The sequence below is a fragment of the Urtica dioica genome, chromosome 11 (assembly GCF_054948205.1).
Source record: "Urtica dioica subsp. dioica isolate 48M chromosome 11, U.dioica_male_clone48M_v1_H2, whole genome shotgun sequence".
NCBI lineage: Eukaryota > Viridiplantae > Streptophyta > Magnoliopsida > Rosales > Urticaceae > Urtica > Urtica dioica.
Window position 1 is genome coordinate 14,463,775 of NC_142766.1, and position 22,163 is coordinate 14,485,937.

A 22,163-nucleotide genomic window follows, 5' to 3' on the forward strand; every position below is an offset into this window, starting at 1 on the left:
TAACATGCTCTCCTGTCACCTCCGATCTAGCCAAACTCTATGGTTAGCAGAGGAATCTAACAACAAAGAAACAACGTGGCTGGTTCAAGTTAGCGTTTGAACCTAACGGGTGTACCCGAACTAAGTTTTCAAGCAAGAGTGGCCGAAGCCTTAACTTTCAAGTTTATTCATTTTAGGGCTTTCACCTACTCTTGTTTACTAGCAAATAAATGCACAAACAAACAGGGTTATTCCCTTGGTAAGTAGTTGACTTATATCTCCACACTTACCTCTATCTCCAACTCTTGCTGCTTGTTGGTCTCAACGCTTTCCTTCGCGTGACTACCAAAGCTAACAGAAGAACAACCTGCAAAGGTCTGAGCGGAGTAAGATACGTTATCATACTTGCTAAACAACGGATCATTGAAGAAACTCCGACTCGCAACGGTAGAGGAACTAAATTCCAGGTTGTGCTCAATAACTTAACTTATCATTTATTAATATAATTTGGTTCCCCGATCGAGAATCTGAAAGTCTCGTATCGTAAAACACGATACACAAAATAAATTCCTTAACCAAGCAATTACAGACATATAAGGAATTTATCGACTTTACATAGATTCCAGACTTATAAAACGAGTATATCTCTACAACGTGAAAATCGCAACTTTAACACTATCCAGTTTAACCCTTTTTCGAATGAGTCCGGGGTTTCCAAATTATATACGAACGATAAACCGAAATTAAAATATGAGCACAACGGCGAACACCAAAGTCATAAACTCTACGATAGTGCACTAGACACGTGACGATCGAACATAAAATCACGAGTTTATATACCAATTTCTTCTTCCTCGTCTTTCACCAGCCTCATTGAGTTGGAAAGTGCCGATACTCGTTCGCTGACTCTCGATCTTCTACAACCACGCTGCGGGTCAAACCATACACAAACAATTCAGAATTACGCAGCCAAAACAAGTCGCACGGCCAAGTAACACACGGCCCACAAATCACACGCACACGGCCAGCCTTAACCAAACGAATTCCTGAAATTAACGATCATCACAACTCAAGCATTAATTCAAAATCAATTCCAGCAAAACAATCTCAGAGTCACGTCACAAAATCAAACCACCAGGTTTGGGTTTCTGTCTCCTTAGAAATCAAGGATTCAGAGGTACGAGCCTATAGAACAGATCCCTAATTGAGAAGTTGAATTCAACATAGAGCTCATTCCAGGTACAGCTCTGATACCACAAAATCTGTCACGACCCGCGAGCGTCGTCACCTCGCCCGCAAGCCGCGACTCGACGGAACCAACATCACGTAGCGGGAGCATATCATATATGAATAATATAATGTAAACAAAACATTTAAAGTAAATACATAATTTACAAGACATATAATATACGAAATACGATATTATTAAAAGTGCGGAAACGTTTACAACAAAAGTGGTTATCGGAAATCTTGGGAAATTTTTCGTTTTTATTTCACAGCTCTGATACCACAAAATCTGTCACGACCCGCGAGCGACAGCTCGCCCACGAACCGCGACCGATCAACTCAAATCTATACATAACTCATAATATAAACACATTAATTAAGCATAATATCTCATAAGATTATATAATAAAATAGTTTGCGAAAATTCGGGGAAATTTTTCGCCTTTATAACTTAGAGTCTTATAGCGACTCCTATACAAATATGTTCCGGAACGTTTTATCAAAAGATACTAACCCCGATTAAGAAACCCCATAGCCCATAGGTCAAGGCAATACGCGCTCGGTCTCGGTCTTCAATCTCGTTTCCCGCTTACAAGCTTTTCCCTTATCTACATTACCAAGGGTCATAAAACTATGAGTCGATTGACTCAGTAAGTGGGAGTCTATCTATAAAGTAAAACGACTAATGCCATGTGACGTGCAAACAAATATACAAGAATGCAGAATGCAGATACATATGATTCAAGAGCATGCCTAACGCGGGGCCTCGCTCTACGCTATCACTTGCCATTCCACAAGGTTATACAACATCCCCTGCTACAACCCTTGGAATGACAAGAAGCCAACCTCAGACTTCGAGCAGTAGTCATCAGTAGCTTAAGTGTTTTAAGACTGTCTGGGATCCACTAGTGGTACCATCTTCATTTGGGCGCCGGCGCTACGTGTCGTCATGACACAGCAAATGGGCTCGCCGGGGCGACCTTTCCCATTGCTAGAACGGGGTGCTCTCAGCAGCTCCCGTGGAGTACTCAGCGCCATCAGGACCGTCTTAGTCCTCAACACGAGTCGGAACTCGTGGGTACCACCGACAACATTATTTATTGTTTGGATACTCTAGCTTATAGAGTATACAACTAATTACAAACAGGAGAGCGTCTCGGGATAAATCCCGAAAGAATTATGGTTTCCCTTTCATGCTCGTTAAGTGTTTTAGATTGAAGACTCAGGATGTGACTCCCGGTACTTCTACCCTCGGCTCGAATCCGAGAGTCTAACATGCTCTCCTGTCACCTCCGATCTAGCCAAACTCTATGGTTAGCAGAGGGATCTAACAACAACAAAGCAACAACGTGGCTGGTTCAAGTTAGCGTTTGAACCTAACGGGCGTACCCGAACTAAGTTTTCAAGCAAGAGTGGCCGAAGCCTTAACTTTCAAGTTTATTCATTTTAGGGCTTTCACCTACTCTCGTTTACTAGCAAATAAATGCACAAACAAACAGGGTTATTCCCTTGGTAAGTAGTTGACTTATCACAAAATCTGTCACGACCCGCGAGCGTCGTCACCTCGCCCGCAAGCCGCGACTCGGCGGAACCAACATCACGTAGCGGGAGCATAACATATATGAATAATATAATGTAAACAAAACATTTAAAGTAAATACATAATTTACAAAACATATAACATATGAAATACGATATTATTAAAAGTGCGGAAACGTTTACAACAAAAGTGGTTATCGGAAAACTCGGGAAATTTTTCGTTTTTCTTTAAAACTAGAAGTCGTATATCGACCCTTATACATACATACATATGTACATAAAAGCTCCCGACTTTACATATATACGCGAGGTATTATTTAAGGAAGAGTCGATATTATTCAAAACATTATACATATAGAGGTTTACTTCCCGAGCCAGAACCCATAGCCCGTAGGTCAAGAGATACGCGTTCCGTCTCAGTTTCCTTCTCGGTCGTCTACATTGCCGCCTTGCCCTTATCTACATTACCAAGGGACATAAAACTATGAGTCGAAAGACTCAGCAAGCGGGAGTCTAGCTTATGAAAGAAAAGCAGCTAATGCAAAGCATATGACGTGCGAACAAGCAAACAAGAATGCAGGATGCAGCTATCACCTAAAAGTGACTAATGAGCGCGCATCCTAGAATACTAGCCGTCCCGCAAGGTTATACACTCCACACTGCTATAACCTCTGGTCCGACTAGAGACCAGTTCCCGACTTCGAGCAGCAGTCGTTAACCGATCTAAGTTTTACACATGTCTGGGATCCACTAGTGGTACTTCCTTCATCATGACGTCAGCGCCACTGGTCTCTGGCATAGTGAGCTCGCGAACCGCGACCATCACCCACTACGCCCCGGTGTGCTCAAGGCAGCTTCCGGTGAGTCTTCCAGCAAGCAATGAGCTCGCGATGCGCGACCTTCACCCATTGCTTCGAGTACTCGGCGCACGGACCGACATGGCCCGCCAAGCACAAGTCAGGGACTTGTGAGTACCACCGACACGAGTTTAAAGTTTGGGTACACTGCAGCTAGCAGCGTACACGTTAAACTTATATACGGAAGAGCGTGACGGGATAAACCCCGAAAGAAATTATTGTTTCCCTTTGAAGCTCGTTTAGTGTTTTAAGTTGAAAGCTCGAGATGTGACTCTCGAACTCTCTACTCTCGATTGAATTTGAGAGTCTATCGCTCTTCCGTCCTCTCGATTCTAACCTACTTCCTAGAGTTAGAAGAGAAGTCTAACCACACACAAAGCAAGCAAGGCTGGTTCAAGTTAGCGTTTGAACCTAACGGGCGAACCCGAGCTAAGTTTTCAAGCAAGAGTGGCCGAAGCCTTAACTTTCGAGTTTATTCATTTTTTTAGGCTTTTACCTACTCTTGTTTACTAGCAAGCATATGCACAAACAAACAGGATTATACCCTTGGTAAGTAGTTGACTTATGTCTCCACACTTACCCGGAATTGTTCGATAGAACGCTTGACAAGTCCTGAAGACGTCTTGCTTCACACGTTCTTTGAGGCACCTGGCGCTTGTCGAAACGTCGGAAGAACTATCATCCGGAGTTGAACAACCATTAGTTATTGGATTCGAGTTTACTTAAAGAGAGTAGGGTTCGTTGTCGGGATTAGAGTCGGTTCGGAATTCGAGAATTTAATTTATTATTCCCCGGTTTTTCGGAGGTTTATTCAAGACTCGCGTATCCCATATCGAGAGTGATACGAGATAATGTTCAACGAGTAATCACGAGTCTTAAATAAATCGAATAATCCGAAATTAAAAATAACCGAGAATTCCAAATGAATAATTAAATTAAATTCATAAACATTATTAAATAAATAATTCTAAATTATTTATTTAAATACTGAAAGTACATATATAAGAGTATTTAAACGCTGTAAGCGATTTAAAACTCACGAGTTAATCGAGCTTTATTTCGATAACTCTATCAACTTGAGATCTTCAGAGGCTAATCTCAACGCTCTCGACTCGTCTGGTTCCCGTCCGTCCGTCAATGTCTGTAAATCAAACCTGGAACCCAACGACGAGTTAACATCTTAAAACCAAATTCCGATATCACATAACTCAAAACCCGAACCCATAACCCAATCAAGCGAACTCAACAAAAATCCAACTGACCGGAAACGACCACAAAACTCAAATCGAGGCTCAGACTTTATCATAATTATTTGTGAACTAAAACGCATACCCGAGACCAAGTTCACGGCCACAACAAACATACGGCTCAACCAAGTCACACGGCCAAGACAACACACGGCCACACAAAGCAAACAAACAACTCACAGCTAAGACAATTACCAAGCTAAACAATTTCCAAAATCCTTCAATCATCACAGCCTCTCCTAATTCCAGGAATGAAATCACTTCAACACATCACAAGAACTCAAAATTCTCAAATCCAAATCTCAAATTTTAGAGCACACGGCCAAAACCACAATCCAAACCAAAACTCATCAAAATCCCACAATTCAATATAGCCTCAAAAATTCTGATCATAAACCACATCAACAACAACAATCAAGCTCAGACAACATTACAAACCGAGCAATTGCACCGAAATCGAACCCGAAATCAAAAACCCCCAATTCAAACCCTAGTTCATCATTTTCGGATAAATTAGGAAAAATCCGAATCAAAACTTCAAATTCAGGTTACAAACAACATCAATCGAGTTCAATGAACGATAAAAACCAATCAATTTAACCGAAATCAACTCGGATTCAAAAATCCCCAATTCAGAATTTCAAATCCTAATTTCTCAGAAAAATCAATTGGGTTTAGCTTGTTCTTACCGAAATTCTCACGAATTCGGTGTCCTCGTCGCTCGATTGTGTGTTCCCGGCGTCTCCTTCCTCGGCGGCGGTCACGGCGAGCTCGCGGCGGCGGTGTGTCGCTCGGTCTTTGCGCGCGCGGTGGCTCAGCGGTCGGTGACGCGCGAAGGAGAGGAAGAGAGAGGAAGGCGAGTGAGAGGTGGCGGTGGCGACGTCGGGGCTCGGCGGTGCTGTGCTTCCTCGGGCCGGAGCGCGCGGTGGAACTCGGTGCTGGGTGATGGCGCGCGAAGGAGAAGAAGAAGAAGAGAAGGAGAAGAACGAGGGTGATGGCGGTGATGATGGTTGTCGGCGACGAGCAGAGGAGCGGCCGAGAGTTTTTTTCCTTTTCTTTTTTTTTTCGTTTGTCCTGGTTTGCTCGTGTGTGGGTTTCGGCCGAGTGAAGCAAGGGAGAAGAAGAAGAAAATAGAGAAGAGAGAGAGAAGGGTGAGGTGGCAAGGTTTTGAGGAGGAAGTGGCCATGTGGCACCCTCATTCATTGCCACGCGTGCATACGTGGACCAATCCCCTCCTGCCACAACTCTCTCAAATCAACCCCAGCTTCTCTTTTTCTTTCACTTTCGTCCTTCAAAATATTGCATATAAGTCCTTTCAAAATAAACTCTCACAATCCTGTCCTTAATTAATTAAAAAAATAATCTTGAAAAATAACCGAGAAAATTATTATTATTTCTCGTTATTTTGAATATATTTAAGGGATTTCGGAATTCATTCTTTACTCTTGAGATTTTTTTAAATCTCCGAGTATGTTTCGAATAATAATATTGGATTACTCGAATATTCTCATTCCGAAATTTCATCGACCTTAAATATTATCATATTCCAAGATCTTTAAAATTTAAGGACGTCTCATATGCAACAAGAATTTGAATTAAAACTCGTCCATTTTATTCAAATTCACAAGTCGAGCGGTTACAAAAGTTTATACATTACAATCCCTACCCCCTTAAAAGAGTTTCGTCCTCGAAACTTAGAACAAGGAAGGGTATTTCTTTTGCATCTCGCTCTCAAGCTCCCAAGTAGCTTCTTCTGTAGAGTGACTCTTCCAAAGTACTTTGACCAAAGGTATAGTCTTATTCCTTAAGACTTTCTCCTTGCGATCTAGGATTGCGACGGCTGATTCTTCATACCTGATGTCAGGAGAAACTTCAACCTCTTGATCTTGCAGTACATGTGAAGGATCAGACATGTATTTCCGTAGCATCGATACGTGAAATACATCATGGAGGTTGGACATCGACGGTGGTAGAGCTAGGCGATACGCTGCCTTGCCCACTCGCTCCAGAATCTCGAAAGGTCCAACATACCTCGGGCTTAGCTTCCCTTTCTTCCCGAATCTCATGACACCACGCATCGGGGAAACCTTTAAAAAAACTTTCTCTCCTGCTTCGAATTCTAGCGGTCTTCTCCGCTTGTCTGCATAGCTCTTTTGACGACTCTGAGATGTTTTCATTCGGGCTCGAATCGTCTTGATTGCCTCTGTAGTCTGCTCCACCAATTCAGGTCCGAACAGCTTACTCTCGCCAGCTTCATCCCAATGAATTGGAGAGCGACACTTCCGTCCATAGAGGGCTTCATAAGGCGCCATTCCGATTGTCGCTTGGTAGCTGTTGTTGTAGGAGAATTCGACCAAAGGGAGATAACGACTCCATGAGCCTGGGAAGTCTAAGACACACGCCCGAAGCATATCCTTCAACACTTGTATCGTGCGTTCACTCTGACCATCTGTTTGGGGATGAAAAGCAGTACTGAACTTCAATCGTGTTCCCAAATTCTCCTGTAGACTCTTCCAGAATTTGGAAGTGAACCGAGTATCTCGGTCGGATACGATTGAATTAGGGATTCCATGGAGACGTACAATCTCCTTGATATACAATTCAGCAAGCTTATCCACCGTGTGAGTGGTTTTGATAGGTAGAAAGTGAGCTGATTTGGTTAATCTATCAACAATAACCCAGACAGAGTCATGACCAGCAGTGGTTTTTGGCAAACCTGACACGAAATCCATCGTTATCTGCTCCCATTTCCATTGCGGAACCTCTAGGGGTTGAAGCATTCCTGCTGGTTTCTGATGTTCTGCCTTGATTTGTTGACAAGTTAAGCACCTTTGAACAAATACAGCTACATCTTTCTTCATTCCTGGCCACCAATAGACCTTTTTCAGGTCCTGGTACATCTTAGTCACACCAGGATGCACGGAATACGGCGTTCCGTGAGCTTCTTCCATCAATTGTCTCTTGATTCCTTCGTCGGACGGTACACAGACTCTCCCGTTACACCTTAGAACATCTTTCTCGTCCAGTGTAAACTTACCTTCTGCGTCATTTACAAAACGTTTATTAAATAAACAGCGGAAATAAAATTAATTTACATATAAGGAATAACAAGGGTTCCTAGAGCTAGTCCGCTAAAAACTGGTAAAATTTTTCGCTTTTAGAAGAGTTACAAAAATGCGGACTACCCTAGCTTGCTATCCATAAGCACAGGCCCATAATCGTGCTAACCGAGTTTCAAAACGTAAAAAGAGGTTTGGGCCGAATATCTAAACGTTATGATATACTAAAAGTTCTTCCAAAAGCTATATAAAACTTTCACGAGCATATAAGCTCGGTTTTCAAAAACCTGATACCCATTTCCCAAAAAGACATTTCCTATGCCACAGGTCGTCATGAGATCTACCTTGACTAGCACTCCTGCTTCGCCTGAGCTTTTCCTTTATCTACAAGGAGAGGGATTTAAGGGGTGATAAAATTCTGTCACGACCCGCGAGCCTTAGCTCGCCCACGAGCCGCGGCAGAGATCTTCGTATCTTACTTGACATAAATAAAATTCATAAAAACTTTGGTGGAAGCGCTTCCAGAAAACATTTTCTAGAAAAACTTTTAAAATATTTACATAAACGTCTCAAAAATATGGGCGAATTTTTCCTTTTTCTTAAAACATACTATTTAAAACTTTACAAACAAAAGACTCGTCTTTTAAAAACAAAATAGACTCATTCGCCCTTGACTTAGCCACAGGTCGGCAGCCGTACATACACACGCCTACTTACTTACCGGTTTCGCTGATGCTCTGCTCAGTCTTCTTTGGCCTTTCCTTTATCTACAATATCAAGATAATAACTGTGAGTCGAAATAAATCTGAGTCTCGGGGATTTATTTTGTGGTTAATGCTCGGTTTGATTGTTGGTTGAGTTAGTTCTCGGGTTGTGAAGTCATGTGAATTTGAAATCGTCGTTTGTGTTTTGAGATGAGTTGGTTCGTTTCGAGTTTGGTTAGCTCGTTGTGAGATTGAAATGTGAATTTATTGACAAGTTTGGGTTTTGTGACAAGTGATGTTATTAGTGGTTTGATTTCGGATTCTAAGTCGAGTCGGGAGTTTGGATTTGTAAATTGACTCGATATTCGTTTTTATTTCACAGCTCAGTTACAGATCAGAGAGAATCGAGCGAGAGCCGGCGGAATTGAACACGTTGAAGCTGGAAAAGTAGTGAATTCAGAACAGATTTTTAAAGCTCGATCTCACTCGTGAGTCGTTTATCGCTTTATAGCGTTAGACTCGAGTCTTAATTTTGGATTTGAGATTTGTATTCAGGGATTATTAATTATTTATTAAGAGATGTTCGAGAATTTAATTTTTGGTTAATTCATTTAGAATTCTCGGTTTGTACTATTTTCGGATTATTCATTTAATTTATTTAAGACTCGTTAAATAATGATTTGGATTTTATTTCGTACTCATTCTCTGGTACGAATTCGTACGAGTCTTGAATAAGTTTAAATTCCGAACAGCCGGGAAATAAGTGAATTAAATTCTCGAACCCCTGAACCGACTCGCAGTGAATCCCGATAACGAACCTTAAGCTTGTCATCACCTTTCGGATCATTGACTAATGAGTTTTCAACTTTGGGTTTTAGTTTCTCGACGCCTCAGAACGTGATAACGCTCCAGGATGTGTAGAGTCTCGGGAAGCGTGAAAAGCGAGGAAACTCCAGAAGTCAACCAATTTTCAGACGATCTTTTCCGGGTAAGTGAGGAGACATAAGTCAACTACTTACCAAGGGAATAACCCTGTTTGTTTGTGCATTTATTTGCTAGTAAACGAGAGTAGGTGAAAGCCCTAAAATGAATAAACTTGAAAGTTAAGGCTTCGGCCACTCTTGCTTGAAAACTTAGTTCGGGTACGCCCGTTAGGTTCAAACGCTAACTTGAACCAGCCACGTTGTTGCTTTGTTGTTGTTAGATCCCTCTGCTAACCATAGAGTTTGGCTAGATCGGAGGTGACAGGAGAGCATGTTAGACTCTCGGATTCGAGCCGAGGGTAGAAGTACCGGGAGTCACATCCTGAGTCTTCAATCTAAAACACTTAACGAGCATGAAAGGGAAACCATAATTCTTTCGGGATTTATCCCGAGACGCTCTCCTGTTTGTAATTAGTTGTATACTCTATAAGCTAGAGTATCCAAACAATAAATAATGTTGTCGGTGGTACCCACGAGTTCCGACTCGTGTTGAGGACTAAGACGGTCCTGATGGCGCTGAGTACTCCACGGGAGCTGCTGAGAGCACCCCGTTCTAGCAATGGGAAAGGTCGCCCCGGCGAGCCCATTTGCTGTGTCATGACGACACGTAGCGCCGGCGCCCAAATGAAGATGGTACCACTAGTGGATCCCAGACAGTCTTAAAACACTTAAGCTACTGATGACTACTGCTCGAAGTCTGAGGTTGGCTTCTTGTCATTCCAAGGGTTGTAGCAGGGGATGTTGTATAACCTTGTGGAATGGCAAGTGATAGCGTAGAGCGAGGCCCCGCGTTAGGCATGCTCTTGAATCATATGTATCTGCATTCTGCATTCTTGTATATTTGTTTGCACGTCACATGGCATTAGTCGTTTTACTTTATAGATAGACTCCCACTTACTGAGTCAATCGACTCATAGTTTTATGACCCTTGGTAATGTAGATAAGGGAAAAGCTTGTAAGCGGGAAACGAGATTGAAGACCGAGACCGAGCGCGTATTGCCTTGACCTATGGGCTATGGGGTTTCTTAATCGGGGTTAGTATCTTTTGATAAAACGTTCCGGAACATATTTGTATAGGAGTCGCTATAAGACTCTAAGTTATAAAGGCGAAAAATTTCCCCGAATTTTCGCAAACTATTTTATTATATAATCTTATGAGATATTATGCTTAATTAATGTGTTTATATTATGAGTTATGTATAGATTTGAGTTGATCGGTCGCGGTTCGTGGGCGAGCTGTCGCTCGCGGGTCGTGACAGATTTTGTGGTATCAGAGCCCCAGGTTTAGCCGTTTATGTAGACTTGGGATACGTGTTCTCGGTATAGGTCGCGAGTATGCCATGTGATAGTGTTGTGCTTAGATTCGACCTGTCTAGAGATAGGTTCGACATGATGCAGGATGAGTTGCTAGGAGTTAGATCTCTCTTCCCCGATGAGATTCGTCTGTACCGCGATGCGATCACGTGAATTCCTTCGACCGCAAGTACGTTCAGTGTCGTGGGAGGCACCATCACTTAGGGGCCGGTGGATCGGTCTGACTTGTGAGTGGATGAGTGTCATCTCGCCGTTTGTAAAATTTACGAGCTTCCGTTTGTTACAATTAAATTAATGAGTGAATTATGGACGTATGAATTTATTGAGTTAATTTAAGTTCTTTTAAGGTAATGGAAAATCTCGGAATAAATAAAGGATTTATCGAGTTCGTCTCGAGTAATAAATTATTTTCCGATGAAATATTCCGGAATTTAATTTAAGAAATAAATTCTCAAGGATGAGAATTATTTCCGAGAAACCTTAAATATATTTAAATTAATCGAGAACGAACAGGAAATTCTCGGTTTAGTTATTTAATTAAAATTTGATCAGTCACGGATTTAATTAAATAATTACATTACAACGGACGTGATTGTAATGAAAGTTCGGGACCCATTTATAAGAATTTTTGAGTTTGGGGTCGGTTTGGAGAGGAGGATATGGGAGGGATCTATGAGCAAATAAGGGATTCTTTTTTCTTCTCTTATCTTCTTCTATCTTCTACTCTCTTCTTTTCTCTTCTTCACGTCATTCTTCTTCTTCTCTTCCTCACCCGCGCGAGCTCCAACACAACCAGAACAAAGAAAAAAAAATTCAATCGGCAACGACCACCCAAGCCTTTTCTCTCCGGCTGCTCAACCCCCCAGCACCACTCCTTCTCTCTCTTCTTCTTCCTTGCTCGCGCTCGCCCAGCGCTCCGTCACCGAGCCGCGCGCGCGCCGTCCAGCTGAGACCGAGCGACGGCCGTGAAGCTTGAGCCGCCGCGAGCTAGAGCGGACGCCGGTGAAGAGAAGAGTGAGCACCAAAGAGTTTGATTTCTCCAAAAGCAAGGTGAAATCCCTTTTACCCAAATTGAATTTAAGAGTTGGGGTTTGGATAAATTAATTTGGGGGTTCCTATTTGTGAACGTGGGTGATGGTTTTGAATTGGTTTCTGGGGTGATTTACGCTGGGTTTTGATGTTGATGATTGGAATTGATGAGATTTGGTTTCGGTGTTGGGTTATGGTTGTTTGCTTGGCCGTGTCATTGTTGGCTGTGTGACTTGATTTTGGCCGTGGGCCTTATCTTTGGCTGAGTATTTTTGGCCGAGATTGTTTTGGTCTTGAAATTCTTATTTTAGCCGTGTGGTTCTTTGTTGTGGCCGTGAGTTTTCTTGGCCGAGGGACTTGTTTCAGTTGTGAGTCCTTTTGATTGTTTGTGAAGATAAAATCTGAGTCTCGGGGATTTATTTTGTGGTTAATGCTCGGTTTGATTGTTGGTTGAGTTAGTTCTCGGGTTGTGAAGTCATGTGAATTTGAAATCGTCGTTTGTGTTTTGAGATGAGTTGGTTCGTTTCGAGTTTGGTTAGCTCGTTGTGAGATTGAAATGTGAATTTATTGACAAGTTTGGGTTTTGTGACAAGTGATGTTATTAGTGGTTTGATTTCGGATTCTAAGTCGAGTCGGGAGTTTGGATTTGTAAATTGACTCGATATTCGTTTTTATTTCACAGCTCAGTTACAGATCAGAGAGAATCGAGCGAGAGCCGGCGGAATTGAACACGTTGAAGCTGGAAAAGTAGTGAATTCAGAACAGATTTTTAAAGCTCGATCTCACTCGTGAGTCGTTTATCGCTTTATAGCGTTAGACTCGAGTCTTAATTTTGGATTTGAGATTTGTATTCAGGGATTATTAATTATTTATTAAGAGATGTTCGAGAATTTAATTTTTGGTTAATTCATTTAGAATTCTCGGTTTGTACTATTTTCGGATTATTCATTTAATTTATTTAAGACTCGTTAAATAATGATTTGGATTTTATTTCGTACTCATTCTCTGGTACGAATTCGTACGAGTCTTGAATAAGTTTAAATTCCGAACAGCCGGGAAATAAGTGAATTAAATTCTCGAACCCCTGAACCGACTCGCAGTGAATCCCGATAACGAACCTTAAGCTTGTCATCACCTTTCGGATCATTGACTAATGAGTTTTCAACTTTGGGTTTTAGTTTCTCGACGCCTCAGAACGTGATAACGCTCCAGGATGTGTAGAGTCTCGGGAAGCGTGAAAAGCGAGGAAACTCCAGAAGTCAACCAATTTTCAGACGATCTTTTCCGGGTAAGTGAGGAGACATAAGTCAACTACTTACCAAGGGAATAACCCTGTTTGTTTGTGCATTTATTTGCTAGTAAACGAGAGTAGGTGAAAGCCCTAAAATGAATAAACTTGAAAGTTAAGGCTTCGGCCACTCTTGCTTGAAAACTTAGTTCGGGTACGCCCGTTAGGTTCAAACGCTAACTTGAACCAGCCACGTTGTTGCTTTGTTGTTGTTAGATCCCTCTGCTAACCATAGAGTTTGGCTAGATCGGAGGTGACAGGAGAGCATGTTAGACTCTCGGATTCGAGCCGAGGGTAGAAGTACCGGGAGTCACATCCTGAGTCTTCAATCTAAAACACTTAACGAGCATGAAAGGGAAACCATAATTCTTTCGGGATTTATCCCGAGACGCTCTCCTGTTTGTAATTAGTTGTATACTCTATAAGCTAGAGTATCCAAACAATAAATAATGTTGTCGGTGGTACCCACGAGTTCCGACTCGTGTTGAGGACTAAGACGGTCCTGATGGCGCTGAGTACTCCACGGGAGCTGCTGAGAGCACCCCGTTCTAGCAATGGGAAAGGTCGCCCCGGCGAGCCCATTTGCTGTGTCATGACGACACGTAGCGCCGGCGCCCAAATGAAGATGGTACCACTAGTGGATCCCAGACAGTCTTAAAACACTTAAGCTACTGATGACTACTGCTCGAAGTCTGAGGTTGGCTTCTTGTCATTCCAAGGGTTGTAGCAGGGGATGTTGTATAACCTTGTGGAATGGCAAGTGATAGCGTAGAGCGAGGCCCCGCGTTAGGCATGCTCTTGAATCATATGTATCTGCATTCTGCATTCTTGTATATTTGTTTGCACGTCACATGGCATTAGTCGTTTTACTTTATAGATAGACTCCCACTTACTGAGTCAATCGACTCATAGTTTTATGACCCTTGGTAATGTAGATAAGGGAAAAGCTTGTAAGCGGGAAACGAGATTGAAGACCGAGACCGAGCGCGTATTGCCTTGACCTATGGGCTATGGGGTTTCTTAATCGGGGTTAGTATCTTTTGATAAAACGTTCCGGAACATATTTGTATAGGAGTCGCTATAAGACTCTAAGTTATAAAGGCGAAAAATTTCCCCGAATTTTCGCAAACTATTTTATTATATAATCTTATGAGATATTATGCTTAATTAATGTGTTTATATTATGAGTTATGTATAGATTTGAGTTGATCGGTCGCGGTTCGTGGGCGAGCTGTCGCTCGCGGGTCGTGACAGATTTTGTGGTATCAGAGCCCCAGGTTTAGCCGTTTCTGTAGACTTGGGATACGTGTTCTCGGTATAGGTCGCGAGTATGCCATGTGATAGTGTTGTGCTTAGATTCGACCTGTCTAGAGATAGGTTCGACATGATGCAGGATGAGTTGCTAGGAGTTAGATCTCTCTTCCCCGATGAGATTCGTCTGTACCGCGATGCGATCACGTGAATTCCTTCGACCGCAAGTACGTTCAGTGTCGTGGGAGGCACCATCACTTAGGGGCCGGTGGATCGGTCTGACTTGTGAGTGGATGAGTGTCATCTCGCCGTTTGTAAAATTTACGAGCTTCCGTTTGTTACAATTAAATTAATGAGTGAATTATGGACGTATGAATTTATTGAGTTAATTTAAGTTCTTTTAAGGTAATGGAAAATCTCGGAATAAATAAAGGATTTATCGAGTTCGTCTCGAGTAATAAATTATTTTCCGATGAAATATTCCGGAATTTAATTTAAGAAATAAATTCTCAAGGATGAGAATTATTTCTGAGAAACCTTAAATATATTTAAATTAATCGAGAACGAACAGGAAATTCTCGGTTTAGTTATTTAATTAAAATTTGATCAGTCACGGATTTAATTAAATAATTACATTACAACGGACGTGATTGTAATGAAAGTTCGGGACCCATTTATAAGAATTTTTGAGTTTGGGGTCGGTTTGGAGAGGAGGATATGGGAGGGATCTATGAGCAAATAAGGGATTCTTTTTTCTTCTCTTATCTTCTTCTATCTTCTACTCTCTTCTTTTCTCTTCTTCACGTCATTCTTCTTCTTCTCTTCCTCACCCGCGCGAGCTCCAACACAACCAGAACAAAGAAAAAAAAATTCAATCGGCAACGACCACCCAAGCCTTTTCTCTCCGGCTGCTCAACCCCCCAGCACCACTCCTTCTCTCTCTTCTTCTTCCTTGCTCGCGCTCGCCCAGCGCTCCGTCACCGAGCCGCGCGCGCGCCGTCCAGCTGAGACCGAGCGACGGCCGTGAAGCTTGAGCCGCCGCGAGCTAGAGCGGACGCCGGTGAAGAGAAGAGTGAGCACCAAAGAGTTTGATTTCTCCAAAAGCAAGGTGAAATCCCTTTTACCCAAATTGAATTTAAGAGTTGGGGTTTGGATAAATTAATTTGGGGGTTCCTATTTGTGAACGTGGGTGATGGTTTTGAATTGGTTTCTGGGGTGATTTACGCTGGGTTTTGATGTTGATGATTGGAATTGATGAGATTTGGTTTCGGTGTTGGGTTATGGTTGTTTGCTTGGCCGTGTCATTGTTGGCTGTGTGACTTGATTTTGGCCGTGGGCCTTATCTTTGGCTGAGTATTTTTGGCCGAGATTGTTTTGGTCTTGAAATTCTTATTTTAGCCGTGTGGTTCTTTGTTGTGGCCGTGAGTTTTCTTGGCCGAGGGACTTGTTTCAGTTGTGAGTCCTTTTGATTGTTTGTGAAGATAAAATCTGAGTCTCGGGGATTTATTTTGTGGTTAATGCTCGGTTTGATTGTTGGTTGAGTTAGTTCTCGGGTTGTGAAGTCATGTGAATTTGAAATCCTCGTTTGTGTTTTGAGATGAGTTGGTTCGTTTCGAGTTTGGTTAGCTCGTTGTGAGATTGAAATGTGAATTTATTGACAAGTTTGGGTTTTGTGACAAGTGATGTTATTAGTGGTTTGATTTCGGATTCTAAGTCGAGTCGGGAGTTTGGATTTGTAAATTGACTCGATATTCGTTTTTATTTCACAGCTCAGTTACAGATCAGAGAGAATCGAGCGAGAGCCGGCGGAATTGAACACGTTGAAGCTGGAAAAGTAGTGAATTCAGAACAGATTTTTAAAGCTCGATCTCACTCGTGAGTCGTTTATCGCTTTATAGCGTTAGACTCGAGTCTTAATTTTGGATTTGAGATTTGTATTCAGGGATTATTAATTATTTATTAAGAGATGTTCGAGAATTTAATTTTTGGTTAATTCATTTAGAATTCTCGGTTTGTACTATTTTCGGATTATTCATTTAATTTATTTAAGACTCGTTAAATAATGATTTGGATTTTATTTCGTACTCATTCTCTGGTACGAATTCGTACGAGTCTTGAATAAGTTTAAATTCCGAACAGCCGGGAAATAAGTGAATTAAATTCTCGAACCCCTGAACCGACTCGCAGTGAATCCCGATAACGAACCTTAAGCTTGTCATCACCTTTCGGATCATTGACTAATGAGTTTTCAACTTTGGGTTTTAGTTTCTCGACGCCTCAGAACGTGATAACGCTCCAGGATGTGTAGAGTCTCGGGAAGCGTGAAAAGCGAGGAAACTCCAGAAGTCAACCAATTTTCAGACGATCTTTTCCGGGTAAGTGAGGAGACATAAGTCAACTACTTACCAAGGGAATAACCCTGTTTGTTTGTGCATTTATTTGCTAGTAAACGAGAGTAGGTGAAAGCCCTAAAATGAATAAACTTGAAAGTTAAGGCTTCGGCCACTCTTGCTTGAAAACTTAGTTCGGGTACGCCCGTTAGGTTCAAACGCTAACTTGAACCAGCCACGTTGTTGCTTTGTTGTTGTTAGATCCCTCTGCTAACCATAGAGTTTGGCTAGATCGGAGGTGACAGGAGAGCATGTTAGACTCTCGGATTCGAGCCGAGGGTAGAAGTACCGGGAGTCACATCCTGAGTCTTCAATCTAAAACACTTAACGAGCATGAAAGGGAAACCATAATTCTTTCGGGATTTATCCCGAGACGCTCTCCTGTTTGTAATTAGTTGTATACTCTATAAGCTAGAGTATCCAAACAATAAATAATGTTGTCGGTGGTACCCACGAGTTCCGACTCGTGTTGAGGACTAAGACGGTCCTGATGGCGCTGAGTACTCCACGGGAGCTGCTGAGAGCACCCCGTTCTAGCAATGGGAAAGGTCGCCCCGGCGAGCCCATTTGCTGTGTCATGACGACACGTAGCGCCGGCGCCCAAATGAAGATGGTACCACTAGTGGATCCCAGACAGTCTTAAAACACTTAAGCTACTGATGACTACTGCTCGAAGTCTGAGGTTGGCTTCTTGTCATTCCAAGGGTTGTAGCAGGGGATGTTGTATAACCTTGTGGAATGGCAAGTGATAGCGTAGAGCGAGGCCCCGCGTTAGGCATGCTCTTGAATCATATGTATCTGCATTCTGCATTCTTGTATATTTGTTTGCACGTCACATGGCATTAGTCGTTTTACTTTATAGATAGACTCCCACTTACTGAGTCAATCGACTCATAGTTTTATGACCCTTGGTAATGTAGATAAGGGAAAAGCTTGTAAGCGGGAAACGAGATTGAAGACCGAGACCGAGCGCGTATTGCCTTGACCTATGGGCTATGGGGTTTCTTAATCGGGGTTAGTATCTTTTGATAAAACGTTCCGGAACATATTTGTATAGGAGTCGCTATAAGACTCTAAGTTATAAAGGCGAAAAATTTCCCCGAATTTTCGCAAACTATTTTATTATATAATCTTATGAGATATTATGCTTAATTAATGTGTTTATATTATGAGTTATGTATAGATTTGAGTTGATCGGTCGCGGTTCGTGGGCGAGCTGTCGCTCGCGGGTCGTGACAGATTTTGATACCAAAAATTCTGTCACGACCCGCGAGCCTTAGCTCGCCCACGAGCCGCGGCAGAGATCTTCGTATCTTACTTAACATAAATAAAATTCATAAAAACTTTGGTGGAAGCGCTTCCTGAAAACATTTTCTAGAAAAACTTTTAAAATATTTACATAAACGTCTCAAAACTATGGGCGAATTTTTCGTTTTTCCTACAACATACTATTTAAAACTTTACAAACAAAAAGACTCGTCTCTTTTTAAAAACAAAACAGACTCATTCGCCCTTGACTTAGCCACAGGTCGGCAGCCGTACATACACACGCCTACTTACTTACCGGTTTCGCTGATGCTCTGCTCAGTCTTCTTTGGCCTTTCCTTTATCTACAATATCAAGATAATAACTGTGAGTCGAAAGACTCAGTAAGCGGATATCTACATATTTAATGCACAATGCACATAACACATAAACAATACATAACATGAGATCATATCTTTTCATAACTTGCGGAAGTATCGGCTTAGGTCCCGATAAATCCACCTTACTTGAGAATCAATCGGCTTAGGTCCCGATAAATCCACCTTACTTGAGAATCAATCGGCTTAGGTCCCGACAGATTCATCTTACTTAAGAACCAATCGGCTTAGGTCCCGATAGATTCATCTGCTTAGGAATCACTCAGCTTAGGTCCCGAGAGATCCCCCTTACTTAAGAATTCACCAGCTTAGGTCCCGGTGATTCACATCATAACATACTTGCTTTAATCATAACTATGGAATTACCAGCTTAGGTCCCGGTAACTCCTCTTACTTGAGAATATGCCAGCTTAGGTCCCGGCAATTCCCATCATACAATACATTTCCTGCTCGGGATCCCTTAATGATATCCGCACAACACATGTCTTATTGTCGCCAGACAGGAGGGTGCACAGTCTCCTGCCTAATCCCCATGTGGTACCAGCACGAAGCATAATAGGTACCTGCTAACAAGGGGTATATGTCGGAGGCGGTACCATTCTATGTTTTCTCTTTAATTAACTTAACATGAGAGACTGCTTAATTCGGGTTTAATCCCGATCTTAACATATATTCTTTTCGCTTATTAACTCGTTACTTATAAGATCTTGAGATGCGACTCCCAAAGATCCTATCATAATATTCTCGCTTTTGAATACGAGTCTTAACTTCAGTCTCTCATAATCCAGTTCACTAGGACTGGATCTCTGGAAGGTGGCTAACTAAACACATAGCAAAGGCTCGGGTTCCTAGTTACCTCTAGCCATTTTTGTTAGCCGGACTAATTCCGTTTCCCAATTCGTTAGCGGCTTAAAGCCCTTAATCTTGATAGTGACTTATCTTTTGGCTTATCTTACTCTTGCTTACTAGAAAGCATATAGAAAATGCACGTACAATATATGTATATATATAAAGATATATATAATATTTCTTGATATTGTAGGTGCCTAAAATCCACTTACCCGGATAACGATTCTTTCGAATCCTGAGATCTTCTCTTCCAAATAAAAGGGTTCTTCTTAACTTCACGTATAACCCAGTCCTCGTAAGCTTCTCCTGCTAATCCTTATAGCAATCTGGACGTATCTATGGAAGAGAAAGATCGAACATCGAGCATACTCAGTATCTCGTCCATTGATCTACTAACGTACACACTTCTACTAAAAGAAAGCTCATAAGGAATGCATTCAAAACGTCCTCCTAGTGACAGAACAGAGAATACATGACAGAACAAACATCAGGGAAAACATGACAGAACAGAGACGGGAAAGAATCGACGCCTAAGAACAAGGCCTTAACAACTTCCGTGATCTAGGCTAAGAAACGCCCCGCTATTCGACCACCTATTCTTTTGACGGGACAAAGCCCATTGCTTAGGATAGGTTCCCGAAGGTCGAAACTAAAAGAAAAGAACGTATAAAGAAACTCTTACTAACAATCTATAGAATACGTAAGTTATATGAAAATAACTCAAACCGACACTTCTCAAATGTGGTTTAGAAAATATTTTATGACTTGTCTCTTTTTATTGACAAGTTATAATGTTTGAGAACGTAAATAAAACATTTCTCGTTGATATTCTTTTTCCAAATTAAAAGAGTCGAGCTTATAGTCGAACTCGATTTTTAATACATAATTAAGATAAATATACTAAATAATTACGTGAATAATCAACGAGTTTAATAATGATACATATTAATTATTTTTTCTTAACGACTTACATAAAACGAGCTCGATTATAAAACATACATATTGATATTATATCGCAACTCTCACAATCTAGAACGACCCAACAAAAATAATTATAGGTTCGCACTAGCACGAGTCGAGACTCGGGAAATTTCTCGACTTTCTAACACTAAACCGAGACTTCGCGAGTCTCCGAACGAAACCCGACAGCCGTGAACAGCCCCCCGAGAGCCGCCACAAAGTCGCTGCCGTTCCCGACCCAACAGCTCGTCCCAACCGAGCCGATGAACCTCGCTGACCAGCCCCGCTCCGTCGTCACTCGCGCAACAGCTCCGCCAACCTTCGGACAGCCTCTTCGCCATCCCGAGCCGCTGCCCCGAGACCTGTTCAGCCCACCTAAAACGAGCCTAGACTCTCAACATATATAACTCACACGCACAACAACGAAACAACCGTTAACTCCTATTCTCAAACTAGAAAAACAACATCAAGCTCAGAATCACGTCCCAAAAAAAAATCAAGACTAAACACACGGCTAGAACCATTCTACACGGCCAAGACCAAAACCACACTGCCAAGACCACAACCACACCCAAAGCCGTCCAAAACCAAGAACAACACCATAAGCAGAGGAATCATCACCGAAATCAACTCTTGAACCATTAATTTCGCTTAACATCAAAAACCCCCAAATTCCAACCCTAAAATTTCGAACCCTAGAGATAAAAATCTCTCTTACCTCAGGTGAAATTGGTGGGTTCGAGTCTTCTCCGGCCCTTTCTCCCTTCTCTCCCGGCGATCTCCTCTCAGCCGGTGTCCTCGGCGGCTCACGGCGGTGGTTCGTCTCTTCTCGGTCCGCGCGCACGTCCAGCGACTTTGGGTCTCGGTCCTGGTGGCTCGTCGGCCGAGCGTCCCCTTCGCGAGCTCACCCCCTCGCTCTCTCGTTCTCTATTTCTCAGCCGCTCTCTCTCTCTCTCTCTCTCTCCCTCGGTCTCTCACTCTCGGTCTCTTCCGCTCTCTCGCTCTCTTTCCCTCTCTGGTTCTCTTCTCCTTCTTCTTTTTTTTTCCCGTGTCTTTTCTCTTCCTTGGGCTGGTGGGTTTGATTTTATTCGGCTAAGTGATAAACATCACTTGATATTATCCAAATCTTTGATTGATGACATGGCAATGCTCATCCTTATCCCATTAATTACAAACCAACCTATTTTCTTTGTTTTCTTTCAAATGGGTCCCTTAAAATTGTTACAACCACGTCCTTTCATACAATCATTTAATTAAATCCATCACCGAACGGATTATAATTATATGATTTGAACCGAGAATTTTCTCGTTCGTTCTCGAATAATTTAAATATATTTAAGGTTTCTCGGAATTAATTCTCGTCCTTAAGAATTTATTTCTTAATTTAATTTCCGGAATGTTTCCTCGGAATTAATTTACTAATCGAGATAAACTCGATAATTCCTTTGTTTATTCCGAGATTTCCATAACCTTAATATATTTAAAATTAATTCGATAAATCCATTGGAGTATAATTCACTCGAGAATTTAGTTGTAACAACGGAAACTCGCTTATTACTTCCAAATCTCCAAATACGAGTGACGCAGAAACTTGTCCTTACAATCCCTACCCCCTTAAGTTAGTTTCGTCCTCGAAACTTAAAGAAAAGCAGGGTACTCCTTTTGCATCACACTATTGAGTTTCCAGATAATTTTCCATCTTCAGAAAAGAAGAGAGGATATAACTTCCTCTAAACATGTCATCGCTTAATGAACAGCAGATTGATTCTAGTCTTAAGATAGTCACTTCCTAACTGTTAGATATAACTAACCAGGAATCTACTCCATCATCTACCAAGATCAAG

At 41.9% G+C, this 22,163-nt stretch overlaps 5 long non-coding RNA genes across 6 annotated transcripts; 3 read left to right on the forward strand and 2 right to left on the reverse strand.

Annotated features, from left to right (window-relative positions):
- Nucleotides 1-3,072: 3,072 nt before the first annotated feature.
- Nucleotides 3,073-5,977, reverse strand: LOC149381493 (uncharacterized). Of its 2 annotated transcripts, XR_016293869.1 has the most exons (4): nucleotides 5,539-5,977; nucleotides 4,643-4,756; nucleotides 4,183-4,277; nucleotides 3,073-3,204 (listed from the first exon to the last, which is right to left on the reverse strand). It is a non-coding gene; the product is annotated as an uncharacterized LOC149381493 (long non-coding RNA). The 2 variants fall into 2 exon arrangements; XR_016293870.1 differs by lacking the exon at nucleotides 4,183-4,277 and having other exon boundaries at nucleotides 3,105-3,204; nucleotides 5,539-5,965.
- Nucleotides 5,978-8,856: 2,879 nt separating this feature from the next.
- Nucleotides 8,857-10,853, forward strand: LOC149381494 (uncharacterized). Its single transcript, XR_016293813.1, has 4 exons — nucleotides 8,857-9,100; nucleotides 9,491-9,600; nucleotides 10,536-10,629; nucleotides 10,799-10,853. It is a non-coding gene; the product is annotated as an uncharacterized LOC149381494 (long non-coding RNA).
- Nucleotides 10,854-11,554: 701 nt separating this feature from the next.
- LOC149381495 (uncharacterized) lies at nucleotides 11,555-14,497 on the forward strand. Its single transcript, XR_016293796.1, has 5 exons — nucleotides 11,555-11,959; nucleotides 12,621-12,726; nucleotides 13,117-13,226; nucleotides 14,162-14,255; nucleotides 14,425-14,497. It is a non-coding gene; the product is annotated as an uncharacterized LOC149381495 (long non-coding RNA).
- A 683-nt stretch (nucleotides 14,498-15,180) lies between these two features.
- Nucleotides 15,181-18,105, forward strand: LOC149381496 (uncharacterized). Its single transcript, XR_016293783.1, has 5 exons — nucleotides 15,181-15,585; nucleotides 16,247-16,352; nucleotides 16,743-16,852; nucleotides 17,788-17,881; nucleotides 18,051-18,105. It is a non-coding gene; the product is annotated as an uncharacterized LOC149381496 (long non-coding RNA).
- A 1,908-nt stretch (nucleotides 18,106-20,013) lies between these two features.
- On the reverse strand, nucleotides 20,014-22,128 carry LOC149381497 (uncharacterized). Its single transcript, XR_016293784.1, has 2 exons — nucleotides 21,038-22,128; nucleotides 20,014-20,726 (listed from the first exon to the last, which is right to left on the reverse strand). It is a non-coding gene; the product is annotated as an uncharacterized LOC149381497 (long non-coding RNA).
- Nucleotides 22,129-22,163: the final 35 nt, after the last annotated feature.